The sequence below is a fragment of the Strigops habroptila genome, chromosome 6, assembly GCF_004027225.2.
Source record: "Strigops habroptila isolate Jane chromosome 6, bStrHab1.2.pri, whole genome shotgun sequence".
Lineage (NCBI taxonomy): Eukaryota > Metazoa > Chordata > Aves > Psittaciformes > Psittacidae > Strigops > Strigops habroptila.
The window spans coordinates 73,237,509-73,263,405 of NC_044282.2; positions in this window are offsets into that span (position 1 = coordinate 73,237,509).

A 25,897-nucleotide genomic window follows, 5' to 3' on the forward strand; every position below is an offset into this window, starting at 1 on the left:
TGTAACCCCCTCGCAAACCTGGTGCTGTAGCTTTAAGCGTGGCTCTACTTCCCATCATGTGCTAATAGGGAGATCTATGTTTGGCAATCTTTCCCAGTATACCATGTCAATTTTACAAAACCTAAAAATACTGTTGAAAAAATATTATCCCAAGAACATACGTAAAATTATAAATATTCAGCACATCAAGCTTTTGATATACTTTAGTGCACATGAACTGAGTAGCTGTCAAAATTACAACAGGCAACTCAAGTAATTATGCAGATTTATGCAAAACATTAACAAGAAGAATTAAATGCACAAATGAGGTGGCTACACTTGAATTGTTAAGATTATGAATAATTACCATGAATCTTTTTGCTCTTAATATAACTTGTTTTTGATAAACAAAGCCTTAATTATCAGAATACTTTTGAGAATTTTGGTGACCTTCATTAATCTTACAAAACAAGTCTCTTGTGTTCTGCATTGTAAAAGGCACATGCTTAGAATAAGTACACAAACCATGGGAAAAGCATATGTTAATGGCTACTACAAACCAGCAAATGATACCTCAGGTTGGAAGCAGACCGCATTCTGCACACGTAGGTGAAATAATATGAAGTATTTGGAAGTACTCTAGGCTGAATAATATCTGACAAAGGCAGGGAGAAGGCTGCTACATGAGAAATTATTTCATTTTGCAAAAGAACAGGTTATTTTAAGCATGGAAGTGAAATCTCAGCCTACTAATTTCTCATCTCTACGATACGGTAGGTGCAATAAATCATTTACAAAAGCAATAGAGAAACCCAAACATCCCCCTCCCCACACCCTGCGACTCGTCGCAGTCATCTCCGCCACGGCTCAGCTTGCTCCAGGTGAACACGGAATCCCGGCTGCCGCATTCTCCGCGCTGGCATCCAGCTGCCAGGCGGAACGCGGGGAGCGGTTTTCACTCTGCTTCACCGCTGATTCCGACGCTGCCCCCTTCCTTCCCGAGGAACAGTGGGACCTCTTCACGTCCCCTCCGTTCGCTTCAGAATTAATTTGCAACGCTGTCATCGGCGGTAACGATCCACTGATCAACAGTTGCAACTCTTCATGACACTGTCAAACTCCCAGCTGCCACCGTGGCAGCCGCCTTCGCCCAGGCCCAGCCACTCTGCCTTGGGACTAGTAGTAAAGAAGAACTTTGGAAGCATTAAGTCTTTAATGCCAGCCACACTGTTTCTTCCCAAGAGAGCAAGCTGTCAGATCAATGGCGGGTTTGTCATAAAATCTCTCCGAGGGACTTGAATTTGTTTTGACAAATGTCAAATAGCTTTGATGCATAAAAATTAACTTAAGGAGGTCATAATTAGACAAAACACAAACTTGCATTTTGCTGGGACTTGCATCGCTTTAGAGCGTTGCAAAACAACAATAAACCAAACGCCACCCGGATGTACTGAAGCCCTGTACAGCGTGAGCCTCTGCTTCGAATTAATACGGCAACAGAATTCCTGTTGTCCATAAGAAACTGGGTGAGCTTGGCCGCGCTTCCAGAAAGGCTTTGCCCAGCACAGATCTCTGTAACACAACCAAGCCTGGAGTCACCATCACCATCCCATTCCCAACTCCCTCCCACCTCCAGCAGAGAGGAAATCCCTCTCACAGGGAGGCTGCTCCTCTCCCCATGCCTTATGGCCATGCTGGCCATCGGAGACAGGCTGCAGGGCCACATACTGCCCAGCATACACAGAAGGGAAGCGCCATCTCTTCTCCCCTCCATGCCAATACCCACCATGTGGGCAGGCAGTGCAGAGCATGAAGGTGATGAGTTATGAACTTTTCTTCTCATGAGCTCAAATACCTCCTCGAGCCCATGCCCAGGCATACACACATGGTTTGGTGCATTGCTCCCCGTCTCCCTGCTCAGCCTCTCTGAAAATTCCATTCAGGAAATATTTGGAATAGAATAAAGGATATCAAGCTCACAGGCCCACTGATGGAGGTGGGTTTGTGGTCTGTCTGCAGAGCAGACATAAAGCAAGGTGGCAGCATGTGCCTCCTGCCCCCCCTCTTCTCCTCTCAATCCTCCTCTTCCTTGGAGGGGTCACTTTTATAGCTGTAAGGGACAAACCCTTTTCAGATCCATTCAATCCTTGGGTTCCTTTTACAAAAACCCTGATTAGAATACTAACTACAAGGACTTTTCTCGCTTGACAGAACTGATACTCAACAAGTGGGTGTTGCACCAAGACCTCCAAATTATTTCCCAGCAGCCAACAAGCAGCCAACACACAGTTAACACTTTCCATTCACAAACATCACTCCAGCACATACGACAAGGCCATGGGTGCCTGTTTTGCTGTTGCAGCTCTGGACTCCCAAGGGGCCTGTGTCAGTCTCTAAGAATACAGCAACATTTCACTACTTTTACCAAATAGGGTAAATATTGTAATTAGCAGAGTAAGAAACACTGTAACTAATTCCAGCTGAACTGCATGAATAAATAAGCAAGGAGACTTTTGCTGTGGATTCTGTTTATGTGCTGCTTGTGAGAACTTCAGTCATTCAGAATCCCATCAATCAACACTAACCTTCCTCAGCAGAGGAAAATCCTGATGTCCGCTAATGGCAACAGTGAATTCCAGTTGATATCAGCAGGGTCACTCCTTTATCAGCCTGCCTATGCCACTGCCCACAACATACACATTAAGAAAATCCCAGTTTATGAGGGGAAGATACGACAGGCAGAGATCGAACCCAGATGAAAACGGTAAAAGAGATAGATTTAGTGTGCTATTCTGTTTTACAAAGTAAAAACAGGCTGTTCAAAATCCATGCCTTAACACGATCAGAGGACTCAAAGAACATCTACTTCTGCGGTATCAAGTTATCTTTCAAGAGCTGCCCAAAGCAAACACACTGTGCCAGCCTCAAGACCTTCGATGCAAGCTTCCTGTATAGCCCAAATTCTTACAGTCATGTAAAAATGAACATAAAAATACTGGAAAAGAGGAGCTTTCCCATGAATATTCTGATGGAACCTTAATGGAAGCAGCACTACTGGGACCTGCTATAATAATAATATTCTTAGTGGTACTTGTGCCTGTTTTCTGTAGATACTCCACTAGCAGCAGTCGTTTCCCAGATAATGAGCCTGTTTTGGAGAAGGACTAATTTAGAAAACCAGAACGGGGTTACCACCAGCAGACATTGTTTTCTTAATAAATGATCATTTTATTTGGAATAAATATGCAGTTACACCCTGTCAAGATGTTCCTGCTTTACATGAAATTTCCCAGTATTCAAAAGGTTACTGTGTAAGATTTCTCTTTAAACAGACAGTGTTGACACAGTTTTTACTAGTTCCTTATGTAAAAGCATGAGAAGTAATCAAGCTTACTAAGGAGACAACATTTATTTAGACACACGAGAAATTGCTAAGTAGCTACTGCACGTTTTTTCCCCACTGGAGTTTGTGTACAGTGACCACAAAATACAACACATGTTGTATTTAAGGGAACAGAAGTCACATAGGGCATGACCATGTAGAGGGGCTTTGGACAAAGGCCTGTAGGGACAGGACAAGGGGAATGGCTTTAACCTGCCAGAGGGGAGACTGAGATGAGCTCTGAGGCAGAAGCTCTTCCCTGGGAGGGTGCTGAGGCGCTGGCACAGACTTTTCCCAGAGAAGCTGTGGCTGCCCCATCCCTGGCAGTGTTCAAGGCCAGGTTGGACACAGGGGCTTGGAGCAACCTGCTCTAGTGGAAGATGTCCCTGCCCGTGGCAGGGGGTTGGAGCTGGATGAGCTTTAAGGTCCCTTCCAACACAAACCAGCCTGGGATTCTGTCATTCTATGACCATAAGAGAAGGATCAATTTGCCAATCTAACATTGACTTGTTGAGCTTCTTAATCTACACCAGAATAGAATCTGCACCCTAATTTAGACTGGATTCATCAGTCTAGACTAAGAAAGCATGCTTTAGTGACTGCACCTGTATGAAACCTGACTCAAGCTGTTGAGCCAGATATTGATGGAACAGAGCTGTATTACACAAATTCATAGTGCTGCTTGTGCTTGAATATGGATCATGTTCTAGTGTGAAAGATTCCACCCCTGGCAGTGTTCAGGGTCAGGTTGGATGGGGATTGGAGCAACCTGCTCTAGTGGAAGGTGTCCCTGCCCGTGGCAGGGGGTTGGAACTGGATGAGCTTTAAGGTCCTTTCCAACCCAAATCATTCCATGATTCCTGAAGTAATGCAAGTGTAACGAAAGGAACAGCCTTTCTTTAAAGATAGAGATGGAAGGAAGCAGCTATTTCCTATGATTTCCTGGGACAGCTTCCTCAGAGATATGAGCAGTATGATGTGCACGCTGTGCTGATTTCAACCCAGCAAGTTTAGCATAAGCTAGAGTGATCCAGAACTGCAGAACAGCTGCGCTGCTGATCAAGCTCCATCACAAGCTATGCAAATCATCTGCTGTTGGCACCTGGCTCTATCATTAAGGACAAAAACCCCACAGCAAACAAGAAAAAAAGAAATAATGACAGATTCTCACTGAAAGAAAAAAATAAAAAAGAAAAAGCAACCATTTGACTCATTCGCATCTCTTATGATTTCTGGACAACTTCATCTTCCTCAAACTCAGCCTTTTCTTGAACAATACGATTTTATTGCCAGAAAGTGAGTAGATGTCTGCTTTAGACAGACCAAGTCTACTTTAGACCTAAAGGGCAAGTGAATTCAAAACCTGAGGTGCCACCACGCTTTTTATTGATGTTGTCTTGAGCTTGGCTATTTTACTATTCAATAAATGCCAGCAGCAACAGTGTTAGCTAGCAAAGAGCTTTTGTCTCAGGGATGGCATAGCATTATCTAGACGGGTGCTTAAAACACAAATGCAACACATTCAGCCTTACCTAGAAGCCAGTCAGAGGCCAGCCCCAGAGGGCAGTGCACAGAATACTGGTCGGACACTGACACCATGAGATCCAATGTGACAATTCACCTTCTTCTTCACCTTAAAGTTACTGAATGACTTTTGGGGGTGGCTGCAGGTATGTGACCTCAGGGTCCAGCTGAAAAAACAGAGCCCATTCTCCTAAGGTTAATATGAAGGTCGGGGTGAACTGAAAGAAGGGGGCACTTGTGCAACTGTGTTCTCAGCCCGGTCAGGAGGGCCCTGTTCCACACTTGCTTCTGAGCATGGGGTAGAATCATGAGTGACAGAAGGAGAGGTAGCTGTGAAATTCCCACAAGCCTTCAGAATTGCACGTCTGTCTTTTCACTTATCACCCACAACAGCGGTGTCATTACACCAGGATCATGCAGATCATGCTTTTCCAGGGTGATTTCACAGACCCAGTTCTGCAGAGACCTCGGTGTATGAGATGTGAGATGTTCTCATGCATGTTGATGGGAGGCAAATATAAAACACAGATAACCAACTGTTTTCTGGAAATCCTACAGTCTTCAGAGGCTTTGCCTCGTGAAATGATCACTAATTCACTACTCTAAATAACCACATTCATATTCTGCAGTTGCACATTAAAAGTTCTTCAAAACACCTTAAGAAGCCTGCCAGACATTGGAAAACGGAAAGAAGTGTATCCCATTGTCAAGCCTTTCCAAAAATGCAGATGTGTAAAGTTCAGAGAGAAACCCAAATGTCAAGAGCGACTTAGTTTTCAAGTTCCCTTTAAAGCCCTTCATCAAAGCCTAAAGCCACTAACAAGTGGACTAAATGCTCTCCCTTTCTTTGGCAGATGTCTAATTGAGGTTTGCTCTTAAAATAAGGTAAAAATAAACAAACACTATTAGAGGGAATTCATTCCTGGAGAGCTTTTACAGCTGAACATTTATCAGTGTGTGGAAGATGTTACAGAAAGTGCTTTTTAATCAAAATCCTCTTGATCACCAGCCACAATTTCCCAACCCTCTGAGCACTTCTCTCCGGATCTCTGTGGTTACACTTTCAACTTCAGCCTTTTTGAGCATTAGTCTTTTGGTCTTGGTGCAAGTGAGAACAACAGTGAAAGGGACTTCATACGGATTCATGCCAGGCTCTGCTCCCACTCCAGATATAAAAAAATACATGAGGTGAACTGAAAACCAGCTGCACTTTGGGTCAAACCAGAACAAATCACTGCTGTAAAGACATTTATAGACTATAATACTCCATGCAGCTCTAGTTTGAGAACATTAACAGTTGTGTAATAGTTTAAGGACTTGCAAACACTTATTTTTCCTTGACTGGTAATGGGTGAATATACACACACATACACATCACAGATATTCCCACTGTTCCTAGCAATAATACTTCAACTAATTGCTGTTTGCTAATGCCTTTTCCTTATTTAATCTAGTCATACATTTTGGTTTAGGGTAATACAAAAATCTCACTTCTGATATTAAAAAGAGATTAAAATAGAAAGTGTTGGTTTTCCAAGCCACTGACAACAATGACTTAAATATCTAATCCCATTAATTACTAGCACTGAATCACGGTTTAGTACGGCTATTGCACTCAAGTGTCAGGCAAACAAACAGGAGGGTTCTCTATCCTGTGCAAATGCATTCACACAACGTAGACTTCTGTTTCTAGGTGAAGGGGAGCTCTGCAAAAAGGTCTGAAACTTGCTATTTATTTCTGACTTGACTTTATCCAGCTCCAGCTTCCACTCCTTCAACTCTCGTCACACCTTTGCCTTCTGTGTGGCATCTGTCATGCCAGTATGGATTCGCCATGTTAATTAAAGCAGTAAAATTCAATGTAATGATTCTGTACCAGGATGCCATCGGAGCTGTATCAAACTGTTATCACATGCAGATGATGCTGCAACACATTGAGGTTCCTGGGACTCATCAAGAATTTTCAAGAAGGAAGAAATTCTGTGAGGAGAACAAGTTTGATCAGAAAGATTCCCATAGCCTGTGACTCGTCCCCTTTTAGCATACTCTGTACAGAATGAATACCCAGAACAGATATTTTCTATATGAAAGATAAAACAAAGAAAGAGAGCTGCTCTAAAACTTGCAACCTATATTTTATCCATGGTTGTGTCCCACTTGGTTTGTACAACTACTCAACATGTAGGAAAACATGCAATTAAGAGCTTTAAAATTACGATTTGTTAGAGAACGTGTCTATTAAATCCTCTGTGCTAAGCAGAGGGCTTTATTCCATAAGCATTTGATGAAAGAGGAGAGACAAAGAGATAGAGCTTGATCCTTGTTTAGCAAAACTGGCGCATACAGGTCACCCTTCCCAGACTAAAACGCAGTAGGTAGGCTCCATATTTCAGGATGTTCTCCATGCAGGAGGAATTAGTGAATGCCCTAGATTGGGGAGAGCTCTTTAAGTCTTTCTGTAAGAACCAGTTTGAGGACTCAAAACTCCGCAGCGACTTTGGTAGCATCAGTCTCTATTGGAAGCTGACGCCTCTTTGACAGGCAGAAAGGGGAGTGTGAAATGGTGTCTAATTCAGAAAACTCACACTGCACCAGTGGGTTGTTAGCCGCACTGTGGAAAAGATGCAGAAAAGTGCTTGTATTTATTCATCTCCAAAGATCCAACAGCTTCTGCTTAAGAGAGAACTTTTTTTCCTCGCAGTGGCTCTCTCCCACACTTCTGGATCCATGGATCCACACCTTTTAAGGATACCATTCCCACTACCATAAATACTCCGTATGAAGCAACTGCTGGAAGTTTGACTGTATGAAAGTCTTAAGTGCCTGAGGTAACACATACTAGTGAACATAGAAATAGGACAAACCTTGCAACACATCATTTTACTTAATATCACTTATTTCAAAGCATAGAATACACATGTAAATGCAAAGAACTCACAGCGATGCTGAAATAGGTGTACAATTCCTCAGCCCTATAGGCTTTTTGTTTTCAGATTTAACAGTTAATTTTTTACATCAGTCATTTGAGCAGATGATAAGTGGGAAGGGATTTTAGTCATAAAAAACTATCATTTGTAAAGGCCTCATTTCAATATGCCTTCATTACCATTTTCATAACTGAGTTATCAGGTTTCCATTAAACTCTGAAATTCTCACTTCTGTTCCCACTGGACAGATGTCCACATTGCAAAAATAAAAACTGTACAAAATCTCACAACACTATCGTTGGCAGTCGCTGGAAAACAGTCGGAGAAGAGAGAATGAGTGGAAAGAGCCTATCTTTTACCGCTGCCTTCTGCACCGAGTCCAACCATTAAGATGGTGTGAGAAAGTTTGTACTATTGGTAAATATATTTCCTTGAGCTGGCAGGAGACAGGACTCATGTCCTTTTCTCAAGTCAATCTGACATCTTCGGTCTGTACTATGTAAAAGAAGTGGAAATCAACTGAATTTCTTAAATCTTTTTTTTCCCCTCCAGATTATACCACATGTAAGAAATGAAGATGACAGTCCTGGGCAGTCTTGGAATGGCACAGATCTGGCAATGCCTTATGGAACTGCTCCTTCCCAAGACAGAAAAGTACTGAACTTTCTGCCTTCACTGGAACTAAAATGTTTAGGAAAAATATCAAAACCATAAAAAACCAAACCCAAATTCAAAAGGAATAATCTACAGTCAACCTAAAAGCAAAAGCCTAAACAGATATAACAATACTTAACAATTATATAAACAACCTTTTTCTTCTGTAGAGCTACACTACAGAGAATAATCAGCTATAATCATTGCTTTTGAAAAGGCAGGATTTACACTGCACAAAATACTTCAAAAAATAAAATACAAGAAGCCCTCAAAATACGTTTTCTCCACTCAACAAAGAAAAACCATCAAGCTAAGTCAGGACATGGCAGGATTATCTGCAGCGATCCTGATAAGTCAAATTTGGCTTAAGCCATGATTGTTATAGACGCTCGCTAAACATATTATTTACCAGATGGCAATCTTACTCAAGCAAATACATCCAACTTATGTTTCATTATTATCAAATAAGGATGAACTTGCCACTGGGATAACCTCCAGGAGTTAAACAAACACTCCTCTGTGAAACAGACACTCTGGTTTCTGTTCTTCAAGGAGCGTGCCGTGCAATGCACTTCACCAATGCCCTCTCCTCCAGTGCCAAAACTTTTCTTACATGAATACTTGGTTTCCTTATAAATACTTCACAAATGGAGGAAAGAGCAGCAGAACATGGCAGATGCTGCTTTGGAAGCGTACTTGGGATTAAATCTGACTCTCAGCTGTGACCTGACTGAAGGAAGCAGCAGGGCTGCAGAGGCTGGAATGAAATGCAATGTCGCCTTTAGCCATGATGCCATATAGGAGAGGTAAGTACTAAGGTGCTGTGGACTGAATTACTTATGTACATTGAGGCAGATACAGACATGTTTATGGGTTGGCTACAGCCCAGCAAACTGCCTGACTGAAGAGACTTGACTGCTGGTGCTGTAACTGTCATCAGTCTGCTCTGTGACCACAGGCAACTCACTGAAGTCAAAATCTTCGACCTTAGGCACCTTATTCATATTTAAACCCTTAAAGAGTGACCTGATTTCCAAGGTGTTGAACATACACCACCCCCACTGAAGTTACAGGTAACTATACACTAATATATATAATATAGATATATAAATACAGGAATCTAAATTTACATTTCTTCTTGAAAAGTTCAGCCATGACCACTCTTGTCTGAACCAACAACGTTCACCAGGGAATCCAATTCAGTAGTGCTTTAGAAGAGGAAAACTCATATAAAGAAATGCAGAGAGATAAGAGAAAGGCAAAGGGTCTGCACTTCTAACCACAGAATCCATACATGTGTGCATACACACAGAGCTACATAAATACATATGTATGTTTATACATGTGTATTTACACATGAAGACAGCCTCAAGGAAACTCTTTTTTCTTTTTCAAAAGTAGATTATTGGTTAAATAATAATTAAGATAAAGGAAACAAAATAAATCAAGTAGATGACTGAATGCTTGTTGTACTATAAAACACTTTAAATGCCACAAGGAAAGCATATTGCTGTGGTTAGATGTTTTAAATGCTGTGCTGATAACTACAGCATTTTATGCCTGACCCTTGTCAGTAGTGATACAGTGTGCTGCAAAGCTTTATCTTTAGGTGTAGAAGAACATGAGAAAACTAAAGAAGTCACACGTGCATCAGTGTAGTGCAGTGAGCTGCTTGGCTTGGGATCAGGCCCGTGCTGAAATCCAAGCACTGGACTTCATTCGACTCAAAAAAGGCAATACTACAGATCCCACTGACTTCACTGGTAACAAAATAAATAAATATATAAATTTATATAATTTATAATATTTATTTATAATACAATTTATATATAAATATACAAATTCATCCTGGTGTTTCTACCAAGCCATGAGGAAGAGTGATTCTACTGAGGCAACAACATATGAAATCAGTTTTCTTCTGTTTTTTTAAGGATAAACTCTATAGAGGAATCAACATCAGAGGAATCAACATCCACTTTCCTGGTTTTCACAAAGCACCTCCCATCTCTAGTGCAGCAGTAAGTTACTGTAAGCCTACAGTTAGTTTCTGCCAAAAAAAAAAAACCTATTTTGAGGCAATTATGAGAAATAGAATGTAACGTTCAACAGAATATTTAGGACAGAGACATGTGCAGTGAAAACCCTACTGGGAGTCACAAGGAGGATACAGCAACACTTCTTTTCCCCTTGAATGTCTTCCAAGACTCTTTTGCTATCTGATTAATAACAGGGATGAAGACAAAACCAGGCTTAACTCACTTCCCAGCTGGATGAAATTCTTCCAGTAAATTATTACCTCTGGGCTTCACGTTGCCCCTTTTTGCAGCATGACATGGAAATAAGGAATGTCTTCTCAGGAAGCTGTAGCTCACATGCTGGGAAGCAGAGTGTAGAAGATGCCTTAGCAAGGAGGTGGACATGGGTTTCCCTCCAAGTTCCAGGGATAAGACAGCTTAGGGGAATGTGCTGTGCTTCTTCCACAGCTCATCAAACCAACCTCTAACTTCCCTTCGGGCCCCTGCCTTTCTCCTTTGAGCATCACCATGCATGCATAAACCAGGCTGTAGATTAAATGTATATTTTAAGATCAATTAATCCTTATCGTCTACCGTGTGTTTTAAAAGGGCATTTTACCATAGTCCTACACTTAATACAGAAATATCATCAAGTAATGAAGACTCCAGTTCAGGGATTCCATGCTTTTAATAACATTTATCAAGCAACTACCCAGACACCTTGGCTTCCATTTTAAGATGTGCCAGTGCCTCTTGAGAGAGCAGGCAATCACGGAGTTATAAAGACACCCTAAGGACATTGTCTAAAATAGTCATTACATATAATTTTTAATCCCAGTATTCACAGTTATAAGTTTAATAGGCATTAAAGAAAAAATAAAAATGAAATATTTGTACTCCTACAGAGAATTAAAATGTGAACTCCTCATTTCCTCTTATTTCCATTTCCCCCTCCTCTTTGGACTCAGTCATGACAATGTAGCACTGGAGTCCTAGTCAGGCCTGAAAACTACCTCACATCAGTGTTTCCAGCAGACCTCTGGGAACGTACCACCAGTTTCCATCCATTTCCCACAGCATTTCCAAATAGAAACGAAAGTCCTTATGAATAAAAATAAACTATTAAATCTAACAAAGAAAGGCGACATGATTTCTGACGGCTGCTCTGCCACACAGCTGGTAGTCTCCTGAAGCAAGTGGGATTGTGCAGTGTGTCTTTATTGATAAGTGGGCTGGAGCACCTCCCATAAGAAGACAGGCTGAGAACATTGGGGCTGTTCAGCCTGGAGAGGAGGATCTGCGTGGAGACCTCAGAGCAGCTTCCAGTGTCTGAAGGGGGCCTCTCAAGGATACTGGGGAGGGACTCTTCATCAGGGACTGTAGGGACAGGACAAGGGGGAATGGGTTTAAACTGAAACAGGGGAGATTTAGGTTGGATATAAGGAAGAAGTTCTTCCCTGTGAGGGTGCTGAGGCGCTGGCACAGACTTTTCCCAGAGAAGCTGTGGCTGCCCCATCCCTGGCAGTGTTCAAGGCCAGGTTGGACACAGGGGCTTGGAGCAACCTGCTCTAGTGGAAGGTGTCCCTGCCCGTGGCAGGGGGTTGGAACTGGAGGAGCTTTAAGGTCCCTTCCAACCCAAACCATTCTATGAATCTATTCTATTGTATACACTAAGCAGCGGGACGGTATGTACCAAGTAAGTGAGGCAATGTATATCTATTTCAGGTGATAAACAGCACGGCCACCAACTTAGTTCAGTCTCTCTAATGTTATCCTGTCGCCTTTAAGCTCTTCCCATGGCCTGGCTGTATTCCTGAATAAACTGTATCTTTAAAACCTAAATACTCATTTGTGCTGGAAACTGTCATCACATCACTATTCAAACTCCACCATGAAATGAACTCACAACTTCGATTTCGCTGTGTTATGCTCATCTTTGATTAAGAGTTGCTCATGCTGAAGATATGCTCAGCAAGAAAAATTAACTAAAGTGACTTGCATTATTTATCAGCACTAATTCGGATGTACATTAATCATACCCCAGAATTGGCACCACTGCAGAGAAAACATTAAAAATAAGACTCTGCTTCTCAGAAGAAAAAGGTTTATCTTGTGTTGTCACCTATGTATGGTATTTACCTTCTGCAGCTAACTGCTTTGTATCAACTTCTATTACACAGAATAAAACTGATTTCAATAGAGCTATAGCTACTTAGTGAGTGTTTATGTTAAACAAGTACCACAGCTAAAGTTCCAGGCCAGCTTCCACTCTCTTCAATGCAACAGACACCAGATTTAACACTAATAACCTCGTGGCCCTCTTTAAATTTCAAATGGCTTTATTTTCCTTTAATTTGATGAAGTACCATAGAGATATATTCACATCATCTACCTTAGCAGGAGGAGGTCTCCTGTGTAATCAATAAAAGTAAGTAGGGTCCCAGCTGGGCTCTCTAAAGACTCCTGTGGATGCTCTGCTGACTTTCATAAACAGCTCAGGTCCTGACTTCAAGCACTTAAGTTAGCTGCCTAACAGGAGAGAGCGTGAACAAGCCATTTTGTGCAGGAATCTTCTCCAGCAAGTTCCAAACTCTCCAAAAATGCACATTTCTTATTTCTTTGAAGATTTAAAAAAATAACTTTGTTCTCACAACGTAATAAATAATTAATGGTCATGGAGAGTCTCTCAGTAGCAGCATTTACATATTTCACACAGGATGCAGCACTAACAATAGAAATATCACATATTAATTCACAATGGCCCTTTGCCATTTTGTACCTGGAGCTTAGCAGGAAACAGTGCAAAAACCACTGAAATGAGAGATCGGGTTGGCAAGTTAGAGTCAAAACAAGCTTATCCTGACAAACGACAAAATCCTTTTCCAGCAGCAGAAAAATCAAATATATATATATACACACGCATATATATACATATATATATTGTTTCTAAGGCCAGAATGCAGGTGGCAGCTTAATCAACAATATGTGTATTAACAAATTTCACTGTCAGGATTAGGAACGCTTGAAGGCATTTTCAGCCCCTAACAGCCACTGCTTCATGCAGCATTCCAAGAGGAAGAGTTGGACACCCATCACCACAGAGCACAGCCTAGCTGGTCTCACAATAGAACGGAGCCTGCCTTTAAGTACTCTGTCCTAGAATAAATAATTCCTTCAATGGAATGGCTGGTGTTTAAAAAGTCTTGCTTCTCCATTGAGGCAGGGATCATCTTTTGGAGTGCTTATAAATCTGTTTTCTTGAGATGAATTCTCTCCTTTTTTAGCTGTTTTTGCTTCACCCAGGGATTTGGCTGCTGATTTTCTATGGCTGAGAAGATGCAAGCTCAGACAGTGACTGCTCAGTGTGTATGCACATTGAAACCTGCAGTGCCACCACGACCACAGCCAACAGTTTGGACATACTTCTTGATCTGCACGTGAAGTATCAATTGCCTATCTTATCATATATTTTCACCATACATCATCATACTTTGTCATCATGTATCACCATACATAGTCATACATTTCACAAATATGACACATAAAAATGACAATCTCTCTCACCAGATTCAACTACAGTCATTTCAGGAGCAGAGATAAGTCACATATAAAGAATAAGCTCTAACAGAACTTGTTTGATGTGGCAAAAGCTACAGTTTTCCCAAATTCTAAGTATGCTTACTGGCATCTGTGTAGGTGCTTTATACTTTAGATGATGTCAGTCTGGGAAGAAACCAACAGGCTCAGAGACTTGCATTTAGAAGAGGTAAAAACTGTTCTAGATGCTAAAACTGTGCACCAATGCAAGTTTCTGATTTGAGAAGGTGAACATTAGTGTGTCCTCATCTTGCCAAGGGGCAAGACAGATGAATCCTGTGAATTAAAAAGTAGAACTATGTGGCATCTTTACAGGAGACAGCAAATTCTAAAGGGGAAAAGAATATTATGAGATAGCACTGCTCAGGAGAAATGTAGTGACCTGTCTGCATGAATACATTTCAGGTCATGCCACCTTCTTGCTTCCATCATGTTTTCTATCTTTCCGCACCTTCTGTTAGGTAGGAAGTAGTATCTTCACTCCAAACTTCCCAAGGCCTCTTTTTCTGTCAGAAAAGCCAAGTTCTACCTCAAGAGCAGTGTTGAAACAGTGCATGGCAGCTGCGGCTGGAGCCAAGAAGCTGGCACATGGCTTTAAATCCCACTCACTCCCATCACGCTCTATAATCTCCAAATACAATGAATCTGTTCACAAACTTCACTGCAATAAAGGATGCACCTTCCTCCCCACTGTGCCTTGCATAGGCTCAGAGTACAGTGCAGACCTGAAGAAGAAAGGTGCTGGGCATCTTCTGATGCACAACTCTCCTCTTAGGGAAAAGAAAACCCAAGGAGTGGAATGAGGCTACTGTGGGTGCTGCTCATTGTCAGTCGCTCTCCCAGCCACAGCCTTTTCCACATGTGGTCTGGAAAATCACAGTAATGGTCTTCTGCATCAGCACTGCACCTTCCAAACAGCTTAGCCTGTAAGGCCACCATAATCTGTCACAAATTCAAGCTAAAACATTCTAACAAAACTCTTTGTCTCCAGCTTGTGCCAATATGAGCAAATGGCATTACTTAATTTCTTATAAATGGCCTCTTGGTATAGATCTGTGCAGAAACTTGTGTGGTCCTGAGCTTAAGTGGTGAGACTGGAGCGCAAGTATGTCTTTACTAAAATAAACTTCATAATCTTGAAGTAATTAGTGGTCCCTTCATGCTTTTGATGCAGAATATTCCAATGGAAAAGCATTCCAGCAAGATGCCTTTCCCAAGACAGCAGCTATTTTGTTCCATGGGGTTTGGTTTGGTTTATATCAGCAAACTATTACTATTTAGCAAGATAAACAACTGAAGGCTTGTTGTCACATTACATTAACGGTAGAAAAGGGGCATTTCTGCAGGGTTTGGAGATTGAAGAAGAAGGAAGTAAAAAAAGACTATTCTCATCAACATCCTGGAAAGGCTGACACTATCTTACGCTTACAGAATTTAGTATTTATAGGGTTTTGCAGCATTAAGTATCTATATTTTTTCCTCCATCATTCAAATATCAATACTGCACCATTCAGAGAAACACTGGCACTAAAACAAACCCACCCCTTTGGCTTCCTAAACTTTTCTGTTACTATTTATTGGTGTAGATATAGAGTATTAGGGTAGCTCAACACTTATAGTGTAGGAGCCTGAGGTTTCAAAATGTCTTCAAAGATGTGCAAGCACAATGTTTTTAACAGATGAGAAAGTTCAATAAAATAGATCACCATTCTCTACTGCTATCTCAACCATAAGTGCACTGAAATTCTTATCACTTCAATAACTAACAGTATCTTATCATGTAAATGCTTCTACATGACAATTAAGATCTCTGTTTGCCTTCAAGTAAATTTAAAGAGTTGTCTTTAATAAAACAGACTAAAGCTAAGAGATGTCAAGTATCATCTCTTAACTACCAGGCACCCCTATGCTTATACAAAATTACACAGGATTAGCTTGCCTGGCAGTTTTAAAGCTACAATCTGGACTTTGTCAACTTCTTGGCACTAAAATTGAAATGAAACCCAGGCAGATTACAGCTGGCAGTGTCATTTTAATAGCAAGTTTGCTGAATAGCTTTCCAGAGAGGTCAGCTTCACCTGATATAAACCCCTGGATGGGAAAGTCTGCTCGCTCCATGTCTGAGGACTGCCAAGGACAGGGAGGCCACCTACTGCAACCAGTGACAGCACTTCAGCACCCCGCCTGGCTCCCGAAAACCAGTGCCAATGGCAGCAGGCAGCGGAATCACAGGATCATGGAATCAGCTGGGTTGGAAAAGACCTTCAAGATCTTCACGCCCAACCATTCCCCAGCACTGCCAAGGCCACCACTAACCCATGGCACTGAGGGTCTCATCTACACGGGGTGTGAACGCTTGCAGGGATGGTGACTCCAGCACTGCCCTGGGCAGCCTGTTCCAATGCCTGAGCACCCTCTGGGGAAGGAATTGTTCCTCATCTCCATCTAAACCTGCCCTCGTGCAGCTTTAGGCCGTTTCCTCTTGTCCCATCCCTTGTTCCTTGGGAGCAGAGACCAGCCCCCTCCTGGCTCCATCCTCCTGTCAGGTAAATGGAGAGAGCAGTAAGAGGGCAAGCTCTCTCCTGGTGCCAGAGCTTGCTTGGGAATGGGGTGGGATGGAAAGCCTGTGACCTGACTATGCTGTTTGGAGATCTCTCCCTTACCTATTGTCTTGTTACTGCTGTGAGAAGTGCCTGAACTGGCTTTTTCTTTCTGGAGCAAATTCAAAGAGATTCCCCTCAGCATGCTATAAGCAGAGGAAAACCCACTTTTCTGCTTAGGGCAGCACAGATGAGATGGGCAGGTATACCAAGGAGGCAAAGGTAGAGCACAGAAGAGATGACTGCTGCATCTCCTGGTGGCACACAGCACAGACCACTCTCCTAAACTGCCTCAGAAAGCTCTGGCAAAACTTGCAAGAATTCTGCCTCTATTTTGGACTTGTGCTTTAAAAGTAAAACTGACAGCACAGTGCTGGCTGCTTTCTAGAACAGTTGGTGTAACTTCCCAAACAGGGTTACAGTGCTTTAGATTTAGGGCCAAATTCTGTTCTTATAAAACTGTTCCTCGTTTCCCCAAACACTCTGAGAGAGGAACTCCAGCAGTGTCCAAAAGTAGAAGGATGCAGCAGCTTTCAGGCTTGCCTAGCAGTCAGCTTCACGGAGCAGAACGGAGGGGAACACACATCACTTTATATACATTCCCCTACCCACAGCTTGGAATTGCAGCTCTCTGCCTGAATCCAGGCTTTCTGTAATATCTCCCTTGTCCTTAACACACACAGGCACTGAGGAAAGGAATAACAAACAATACATGTAGTGCTAGAAGGATAAAAAAGAACACTGTGTAACTGAGACGGAAGGAAATAGTCCTCCCAGACTAGTGCTTGGCCTTAGAACAAGCATACAGAGGAACTTCTTATTTGAATCCGTGTTGGATGAAGAAAATTAAACACTTTTTTAAAGGCAAGTCTACACAAGCTTATAAAAAGCTCTCTTAGAATGAGTTACATGAGCAATAGATCTAAGAAGTCTGAATTTCCATATTGCAAAAACTATTTCTTTTCATTGCTATCCCAAATAAGTGCAAGAGAAACAGTTACCAAAGGAGAAGATAAAATAAAAAGCAAAGGATAATGCCTAATTCAGAGTCAGAATTACCAGCTTTTACTGGCTGGACAGCACAGGAATCTCTCTAGTGGTTTACTTAGAATTTCCTCAAGTGAAAGAAGGCCATTTGTTAAAAATGACACCTTAGGGATGCATATATAATCCCTCTCTGGCTTCCATGTCATGTTTCCTCAGTTTACTTCAAGTCAAAATGCATTTTTCCCCCTTGCTCCTGCCCTATAGGGTCAACCCCACTAATGAAAATCAAGCTGTCTTTTTTCTGCTATCAACAATAGTCAGATAACGAAGTACATGTTCTGAACTTGGCATGTTTATTGTTGGTGATGATGTATAAGCTGAGAGCAGACAGCTTCATTTTCCTTAAGCTGGGCTGACCCTGCAGAGAGAACTGGAGGATAGAAACAACAAACTTTCTAGTTTTGACTAGTAGTAAAACAGTTGAGCAAACATGACATGACACAACACGGATGTCAGAGAGCATAATATAACTGCATGAACTACAGTAAAAACTAGAGAATATATGGAAATGTTAAAATTCATCATAGAATCCCAGACTGGTTTGGGTTGGAAGGGATCTTAAAGCTCATCCAGTCCCAAGCCCCTGCCACGGGCAGGGACACCTTCCACTAGAGCAGGTTGCTCCAAGCCCCTGTGTCCAACCTGGCCTTGAACACTGCCAGGGATGGGGCAGCCACAGCTTCTCTGGGAAAAGTCTGTGCCAGCGCCTCAGCACCCTCACAGGGAAGAGCTTCTGCCTCAGAGCTCATCTCAACCTCCCCTCTGGCAGGTTAAAGCCGTTCCCCTTGGCCTGGCCCTACGTGCCCTTGTCAAAAGGCCCTCTCCAGGTTTCTTGTAGGAACCCTTTAGGCATCGGAAGATATTTATGTAAGTAACGTTTGGAATACGGTTTATGATCTTTCATGTTCTAATTACAGATATTACTATGCTGATCAGAGGCAAACAAAACCTGAAAGTCCACCAGAAAAGATGCCTACACCAAAACCAGATTGTTTTTTTCTCTTTTATGGAACTTCCAAAGTATAATGTTACAGCTTTATAGCACATGGCACAAACTACATGCCAATCAGAATAAAATCACATGCAACTGCTGCAATTTGCATGTACCAGGCTATGTGGAATAGCATCAGGGTTATGGTGGGTGACCCATAAAACGGCAGCACACCCGTAACATTTTAGTACCTCACTGAAACAACTGTGCAATTACAGAACTTTCGACAGCAAGCGGGGTTTCAAGTTAGCATGTAGCAGCATGAAATCACACAGAAATTACAGCTTAGCATTGCTGCTAGTTCACAGCCGATGAGGAGGCCTGTGCCATGCCTTCCAGTGGGAAAAACTGGTGCCATGGCTAATTATAACCCCAAAACTTGGCAGCGCCCTGAGGTATCGCTCCAGTGTTGCTTTGCTTCCCAACTCAGAGCAGCCAGGACCAGCAATCCATCACCTCTGCATATATACTGAGACCACCACATAGACAGCAAGTCTGTGCTTATTTAGGCTGCAGCCACGTTGCTTTTCGGGGCTAAAAGGGCAAATTTCAAACTTCCTAGCCAAGCTCAAAGAACTCTGAGAGCGTGGGGAAGGGGCTGAAGGAAAACAATAAGAAACATCTTCCTTCCTGCATTCATGTGACTGCAAAAAATAAACGTCTCAATCTCCCCTCTGGCAGGTTAAAGCCATTCCCCCTTGTCCTGCCTCTTGTAAAAAGCCCCTCTCCAGGTTTCTTGTAGCCCCTTTTGGTATTGGAAGACTGTTACAAGGTCTCCCTGGATGCTTCTCTTCTCCAGGCTGAACAAGCCCAGCTCTCTCTACATTTTAGTTCTGCCTTTCATTGATACTTCCTCTGATAAGAACTGGACAATAAGGGGCCATAATCTTGAGGGAAATGTACGTGGATTCCAGGAGGTAGGACCCATAGTTCCACAAACAGAAGATACTCCACCAACACATCTCAAGAATATAGGCAATTACAGTTTAGAAGGAATATTAAACTACTGTGTGTGGACACTGGAATAAGGACAGGGGCTTATTAGAAAAGATGAGATCACTGGTGTGAATTGATGCACATGTAAGTCTTGTAGGAAGCCAAGGTCTGTAGGGTGAGGCAGTATCTTTTTTAGACATACAAAATGCTGGTTAATTTTATGTAGAAGAATATGATTGTTTTTTCTTTGAAGGACTATTACAACTCAGCTACTTCAATCTTTTAAATCCAAAGATCTGGTGGGGTTGTTTATTGATGCTATCCATTTAATTGTATAATAACTGATATTTATCTTGACTCTTTTTATGATAGTCTTGGACTTCCTCCATGTGTGACATGGCTTTTCTTTAGTAAAAAGATTTGCAGGGAATTATAAGACACTTTTAAATGAGGGGCAATGAGAGGCCCTGTACTTATAATAAATGGTGGGAGGGGAAACCTCTTAAAACCAGCTTGTGTATATGATGAATTTAGGCAGGAATAATACAAGCATGCATTGTATGCCACAGTTCTTGTAAGTTATGATGAATTGTCTCTTGCTTTCTATGACTGCCAAGAGATCTTTATTTTTGAGTTAGCTCACAGCCAGATCTGAGAGCACATGACTCACCCATACAAGGTGGCAACCATCTGAATTTTACTGGTGATGTTTTCTCAAACAATAAAATCACTCTGGGGACTCAGACTCTCCCCTTCCAGCATATCCTGGCTTCTTCTCTCCTTCTATCCATTGAGGAAAAAATAACTCTGCCATCTCTGGCTCAAAAGTTCCTTGTTCTTCAGGTCTCCTTCCTCCCGACCCAAGGCAGCCCTGCTGTGGAAGTTCTCAGCAGGACGTGCTGATGCCATCTGACAAGCTTTATGCTTATCAACAAGACTCAGCGACCTTGAGCAGTGAGGAGAGAGCTTCAGTGCCTCTCCCGCAGAGCGGCCCCAAATGCCTTGGAAAAGAGTCTCCTGTTGTCTGCCCCTTCCCTGGCACTGTACGAGGATTCCCTTTGGGCTCCTGACACGGCTTGTCCGAGCCCAGACCAACGTTCACTTGGTCAAGAAGGGCTGAGTCAGCTCTTGGGTTGTTAAATTCAAAGCAAAGCAATACCTGTACGTGTTGGGATATGTATTAGAGATACTGGGATTTCAGTACTAGGTCAGAGGAAGTCATTATCAGCCCCAAAAGGCTCATTAGCAACTGTTCTGAGGACAGATTTTTCCTGGAATATTCCTGTTCATTTTCCATTTTTAATGCAAGATTCTCTACTAGCAAAAATGAGCGGAGCCTTTTGACTCTCTAAATTAGCTTCACTGAAAGTAAACCTCTTGTAAACTTACCTCAAACTCAAAGCAAAGAGATACTAACTCTATTACATGATTCTGTTCTTATTTTCTTCTCCAAACTGAGCACCAGGAATACTGAGCAGCAGTATTCAATGGGAATAACATCCAGCTGGAATTCTTTCCCCCTAAAAAGAAGAAAGGTTTCTACACTGCTTGCTTTTCTAGCACAGCTTGGCTAAGCATTTAGCACAGTAGTTCAATCTCCAGGAAAGTTGTAACAAGTTCTGCATGAGAAAACTGGGAGTTACAATGGAAGCACTTTGTAAAACAAACTGTAAACTTTATAAACATGTGAGATAAACATTATACACATGTGATGATATATGCAACACACTCATGCAAAAAAACCCCTTTGCAGTTGTGGAACAGCCTGAACTGGAGGCAGCTTGGCTGTGATCTCTCTTACTTTTACAAAGCCACATTTCCTTGTATAAAATGAGTTTCCAAATGGGCTTGTTTTTATAGAACACTATTTTGTGGGCGAACAGCAGTGTATGTAGAATGACCTGACCCTCAGAAACACATCCCTGACAAAATCACATAACACATAGAACATCACATCACATAACACAACAATTCAGTCACCACAAAACAGCCACTAACAACTTTATCATGAGAATTGCCTAAATATGAAAGAGCAACACAAGAAACAAGAAGAAACTCAGGCAAACTCGCCAGAATCCAGCTCTGAGAGGATTGCAGTAACCTTTTCATACTTCAGTGAGGATTTTACTGTCACTTCATTCAGACTCACTGAACGCTCTCAGGATACACATTACAGCACTATCTGCTGAAGTGTTAGCATTGCTTTAAAAGCATAAATGGCAGGGATTTGTTGTTTTCCAGCAAGTATCACCATGGTGAAACTCTGTCTACGAATCACGCTAACACAGGCAGAGCTGGCATAATGTTTTACCTTGTGTTGTCACCAGGATCCTGTAGTTAGGTGAGGATCACATGGAATTGCTGTGAGGAGGTCAAAGCGGCGTCTTGCAATACTAATTCAACATCTGGTACAAAACAGGGATGGAGCTGGGTGGGAATACAGCAAGGAACTCCTCAGCGGCCAGGAGAACAGGACAGTTAGCCTGGATGCAAATACTGAAGCCGGGGAATGGATTTCTACCCTTTGCATGGAGTCAGTCTTCATGCCAGTGAGTTGAAGGCGTCCAAGTGGGAAAGCTGAACTTTGTGCATTGCCCTTCACTGATTTAAACCCCTCGATCTACATTTGATCGCTGCTCAATACCCTGACACACACACCATACTTGATACCTGTTTCTAGTAAATACACATCTTTGCAGAGGCTCTTTAGAAGGGAAAGAGCCCATCCATTTCTGTCATCCAGAGAAATAAAAAGGAGCAATGAGACATCCCTTCATCCTACTTTGAAACTGCTGCTTCACCGTCCTGGTTTGATTGTCAAGTAATTTCATGTTTCTTAACATTATAAATGTGCAGCAAATGGGGTAAGTGACATTGCTACAAACACAGAGCTCTGCAGCACACTTACCAAACTGCATCAGACTATCACTTTGCTTAATCCCACCTCCAGTCCTCCACACTGGCCAAATGCTTATGAGTGATTATAGCTCTCAGGGAAAGTTTCGGTTCAACTTTTAGAAATCATAGATTTTAACTAAGCACTAATTCTCCAAGGATGCTTCCACTACTGCTATACCTCCCTCCTTCCCTCACTCTAAACCTTTTTTTCAGGCTCATTTTGAAAGGCATCTTTTAAGTCTCCAAATGTACCACATTTTCTCAGCCATTTTTCACCCTCAGAACACGTGCACACACTCACTGAAGTCAATGGGCTTTCTACATGCTTGTGCATAAAGGAGTTTGCTGAACTTTAGGAGCAAATTGAAGAGTTAACAATTTTAAGCCTTGCAGATACTGTTTTAAGACACTAAGTGTCCTTATGGTGATTCAGGGAGCTTTAAATTGTTGTTAATTGCAAAGAAAAAAGATAGCTGCCTATCTCAGGGCAATACGCCATTCTTTTAATTAGGAGAGGAAAAATACACCTTCAGACAACACAACCAAATGACATCTTTTAAACATCTGCTAATTCAAACCACACACTGCATGTTGCATCCAATGTGGCGGTGGTGGAAACTGCACGTTTTGACTGAGTAGCAGAAAAATACCCACCTAAAACCAGCATGATGGGCCAGTGCAGAAATGAAGTACTCCTCACTAAAGTTACCTATATTTTTATAGTAGTAACATTTTTATTCTATAATTGCATGATGAAATGTGATTTTTCCAGTTAAACATTTTCCTAACATTTTGTCTCCATCCTATTTTTTTTAATTATAATAGAACGTATAAAAGAGACATTCTGCAACAAAAATCTAAACCCATTTTTATCAGTGTGGTACTTTAGTAAGTAAAAGGTCCTGGAGAGGGGCTTTGGACAAGGGCCTGTAGGGACAGGCCAAGGGGAACGGCTTTAACCTGCCAGAGGGGAGATTGAGATGAGCTCTGAGGCAGAAGCTCTTCCCTGTGAGGGTGCTGAGGCGCTGGCACAGACTTTTCCCAGAGAAGCTGTGGCTGCCCCATCCCTGGCAGTGTTCAAGGCCAGGTTGGACACAGGGGCTTGGAGCAACCTGCTCTAGTGGAAGGTGTCCCTGCCCCAAACCATTTCATAATTCTGTGATTCTATGATAATTGATCTTAAGTCACTACTAAAAATCACAATGAAAGTAAATGCAGAATTTAATCCGCGGCATTTTACAGTTCCAGCTTTATACCTGGAATGGAAAGTAAAACACAAACCACCACCTCCCTCCCACCCCAAAAGCCCTGCACAACTGTTAGATTATTTCCCTTCACGTGCACCACAGCTTTGCATAGAATTGAGATTTAGGGGCTTCTTTTCTATCTTTTATTATCTGGGTTTAATAAGGAAGCAAAAAGAAAGAGATTTAATTGTTTTCAGCACAGAACTTATTCTGGTGTAAGGCTATTGCTGATTCCTGCAGATAATACCACAACTGTACATCTTCATAGCAACATTTCAATCCCTCCCCACTTCCCAACACAATTAAGATGCAGGTTGCATAACTTTTGACATAAAACATATGGACTTTTGTTTTCCCCATCCACATTCCTACCCGGAATGATATTCCAAGCCCGAAAGTCCAAGCGCAACAGGCACACGTATCACAAACTTGGCCATAATGGGCACGCAGTCACCCATTGGATCAACATCTTTCAATTTATTAGCATGACAAAGGACACAATTATTTTGGATATGCCTGAATGCAATTTTCATTAACTTTGCAATGATTTATTAACAAAAGTGTCAGGAATGTAACAAAAGCAGCAGGAGTCCTCAAAATGCCAAAATAAGAGAGAAAAAAAATAAGGATAATAAAGAAAGAAGAATACAGCAGAATTTCCAAACATGCCTTGCAGCATCAGGTCAATAAGGTTGCTTGATTCTATCAAAAGCATCACCATGGTGAGTGAACTCTGCAATTAACAAAGAGTAAGCACAAAAAATGCTAATATCTCATTTGAATGTAATTATGCACAGATTACTGTTCACTGGAACAAGAAAAGGGATTTTAATTGTCACCCAAAGTTGCGTGCAAAACCCAGGATTCCGCTTAACTTCTTCTGTTCAGGAGAGTTTACATGACACTAAAAATGAAGAGTTCACAAGCGCCGGGGTTCAGCGCCTTTGGACAATGACTGCACTGACTTTCTATCCAGCGTGCAACTTCCCGGAGTCCTTTCTGTACCATCCCTCCATGTATGTTGGCAAGGTTAGTTTGTAATAAGTTTCCCCATCGTTTGCATTTTAATACTATTTGATCTCATTTACATGTTTAAATTTGTTCCCGTAATAAAATTCATTAGTATGTTTATCATAACCACATAATGAATATAGCCCTTCTGTAAAATAAAAAATTGAAAGTACATTAGAGACATTACAAGCTGTTTGAAATGACTGTGCTTTGCATATTATACCTTATTAATTAAATTATAAATTATTTATTTATGTATGTCTTTAATCAGGGGCAAGCACTAGAACAATATTATATTAGTATAAGGAACACAATACAACTCCAAGCTAATTCACACGTGGACCGCTTTCACGTACATACTCCTACAGATTCATTTTGCCACAGGATGGCAAATGCCATCCCCCCGTGTGCACCAGGGGATGTGAAATAGCTATTTAAAGGGCAGTGAGGGGAACATGTTTCTTGTGCACGTTAAAACTTCACTTGTTAAGATAATATCTCCTTGCCTTTTCCTTCGGAAGAGAATAATTAAATCAGATATGCAGATGGAACCGGAGAACACATCGTTATTCAGGCTAATGCCACGTTCATATTATAGAGTCCACTGATTTAAAAGAAAGAAATAAACGAAGAAGAATTAGAATTTTTTCTTTCGGTGTTTTCTAAAGTTCAGCAGACAAAATTTAGCATTATAGAATCACGGATGATGTTAGAAAAATACCACAAGAGCATCCAGACGGTTCTTCGAGTTCATATTCTTTTTAACTAAGCTGTTATAAAGAAAAATTAATCCACTGATGTGCAACATTATTACTGTAAGAAAAATAGAATTTATCAAAAAGAATTAATAGTTGGTAGAAAACTATGAGGCATTAAAAACAAAACTCACAAGATTACAGAAAAATGAGACTGGTATATTTAAAGGTCAGTGGAATCTGTAGAAAAGATGAGGGTCTGGAGAAAGTGAAAGAAATTAAAACAAAAGCCAAGAATAAAGTTACCGAATGCGTAACTGAGAGAGGAGACGAGCACAGAACTTGTTCCTATTCTGATATGAATAATTGTGGCTCTGTTTTAATTTTAATCCCA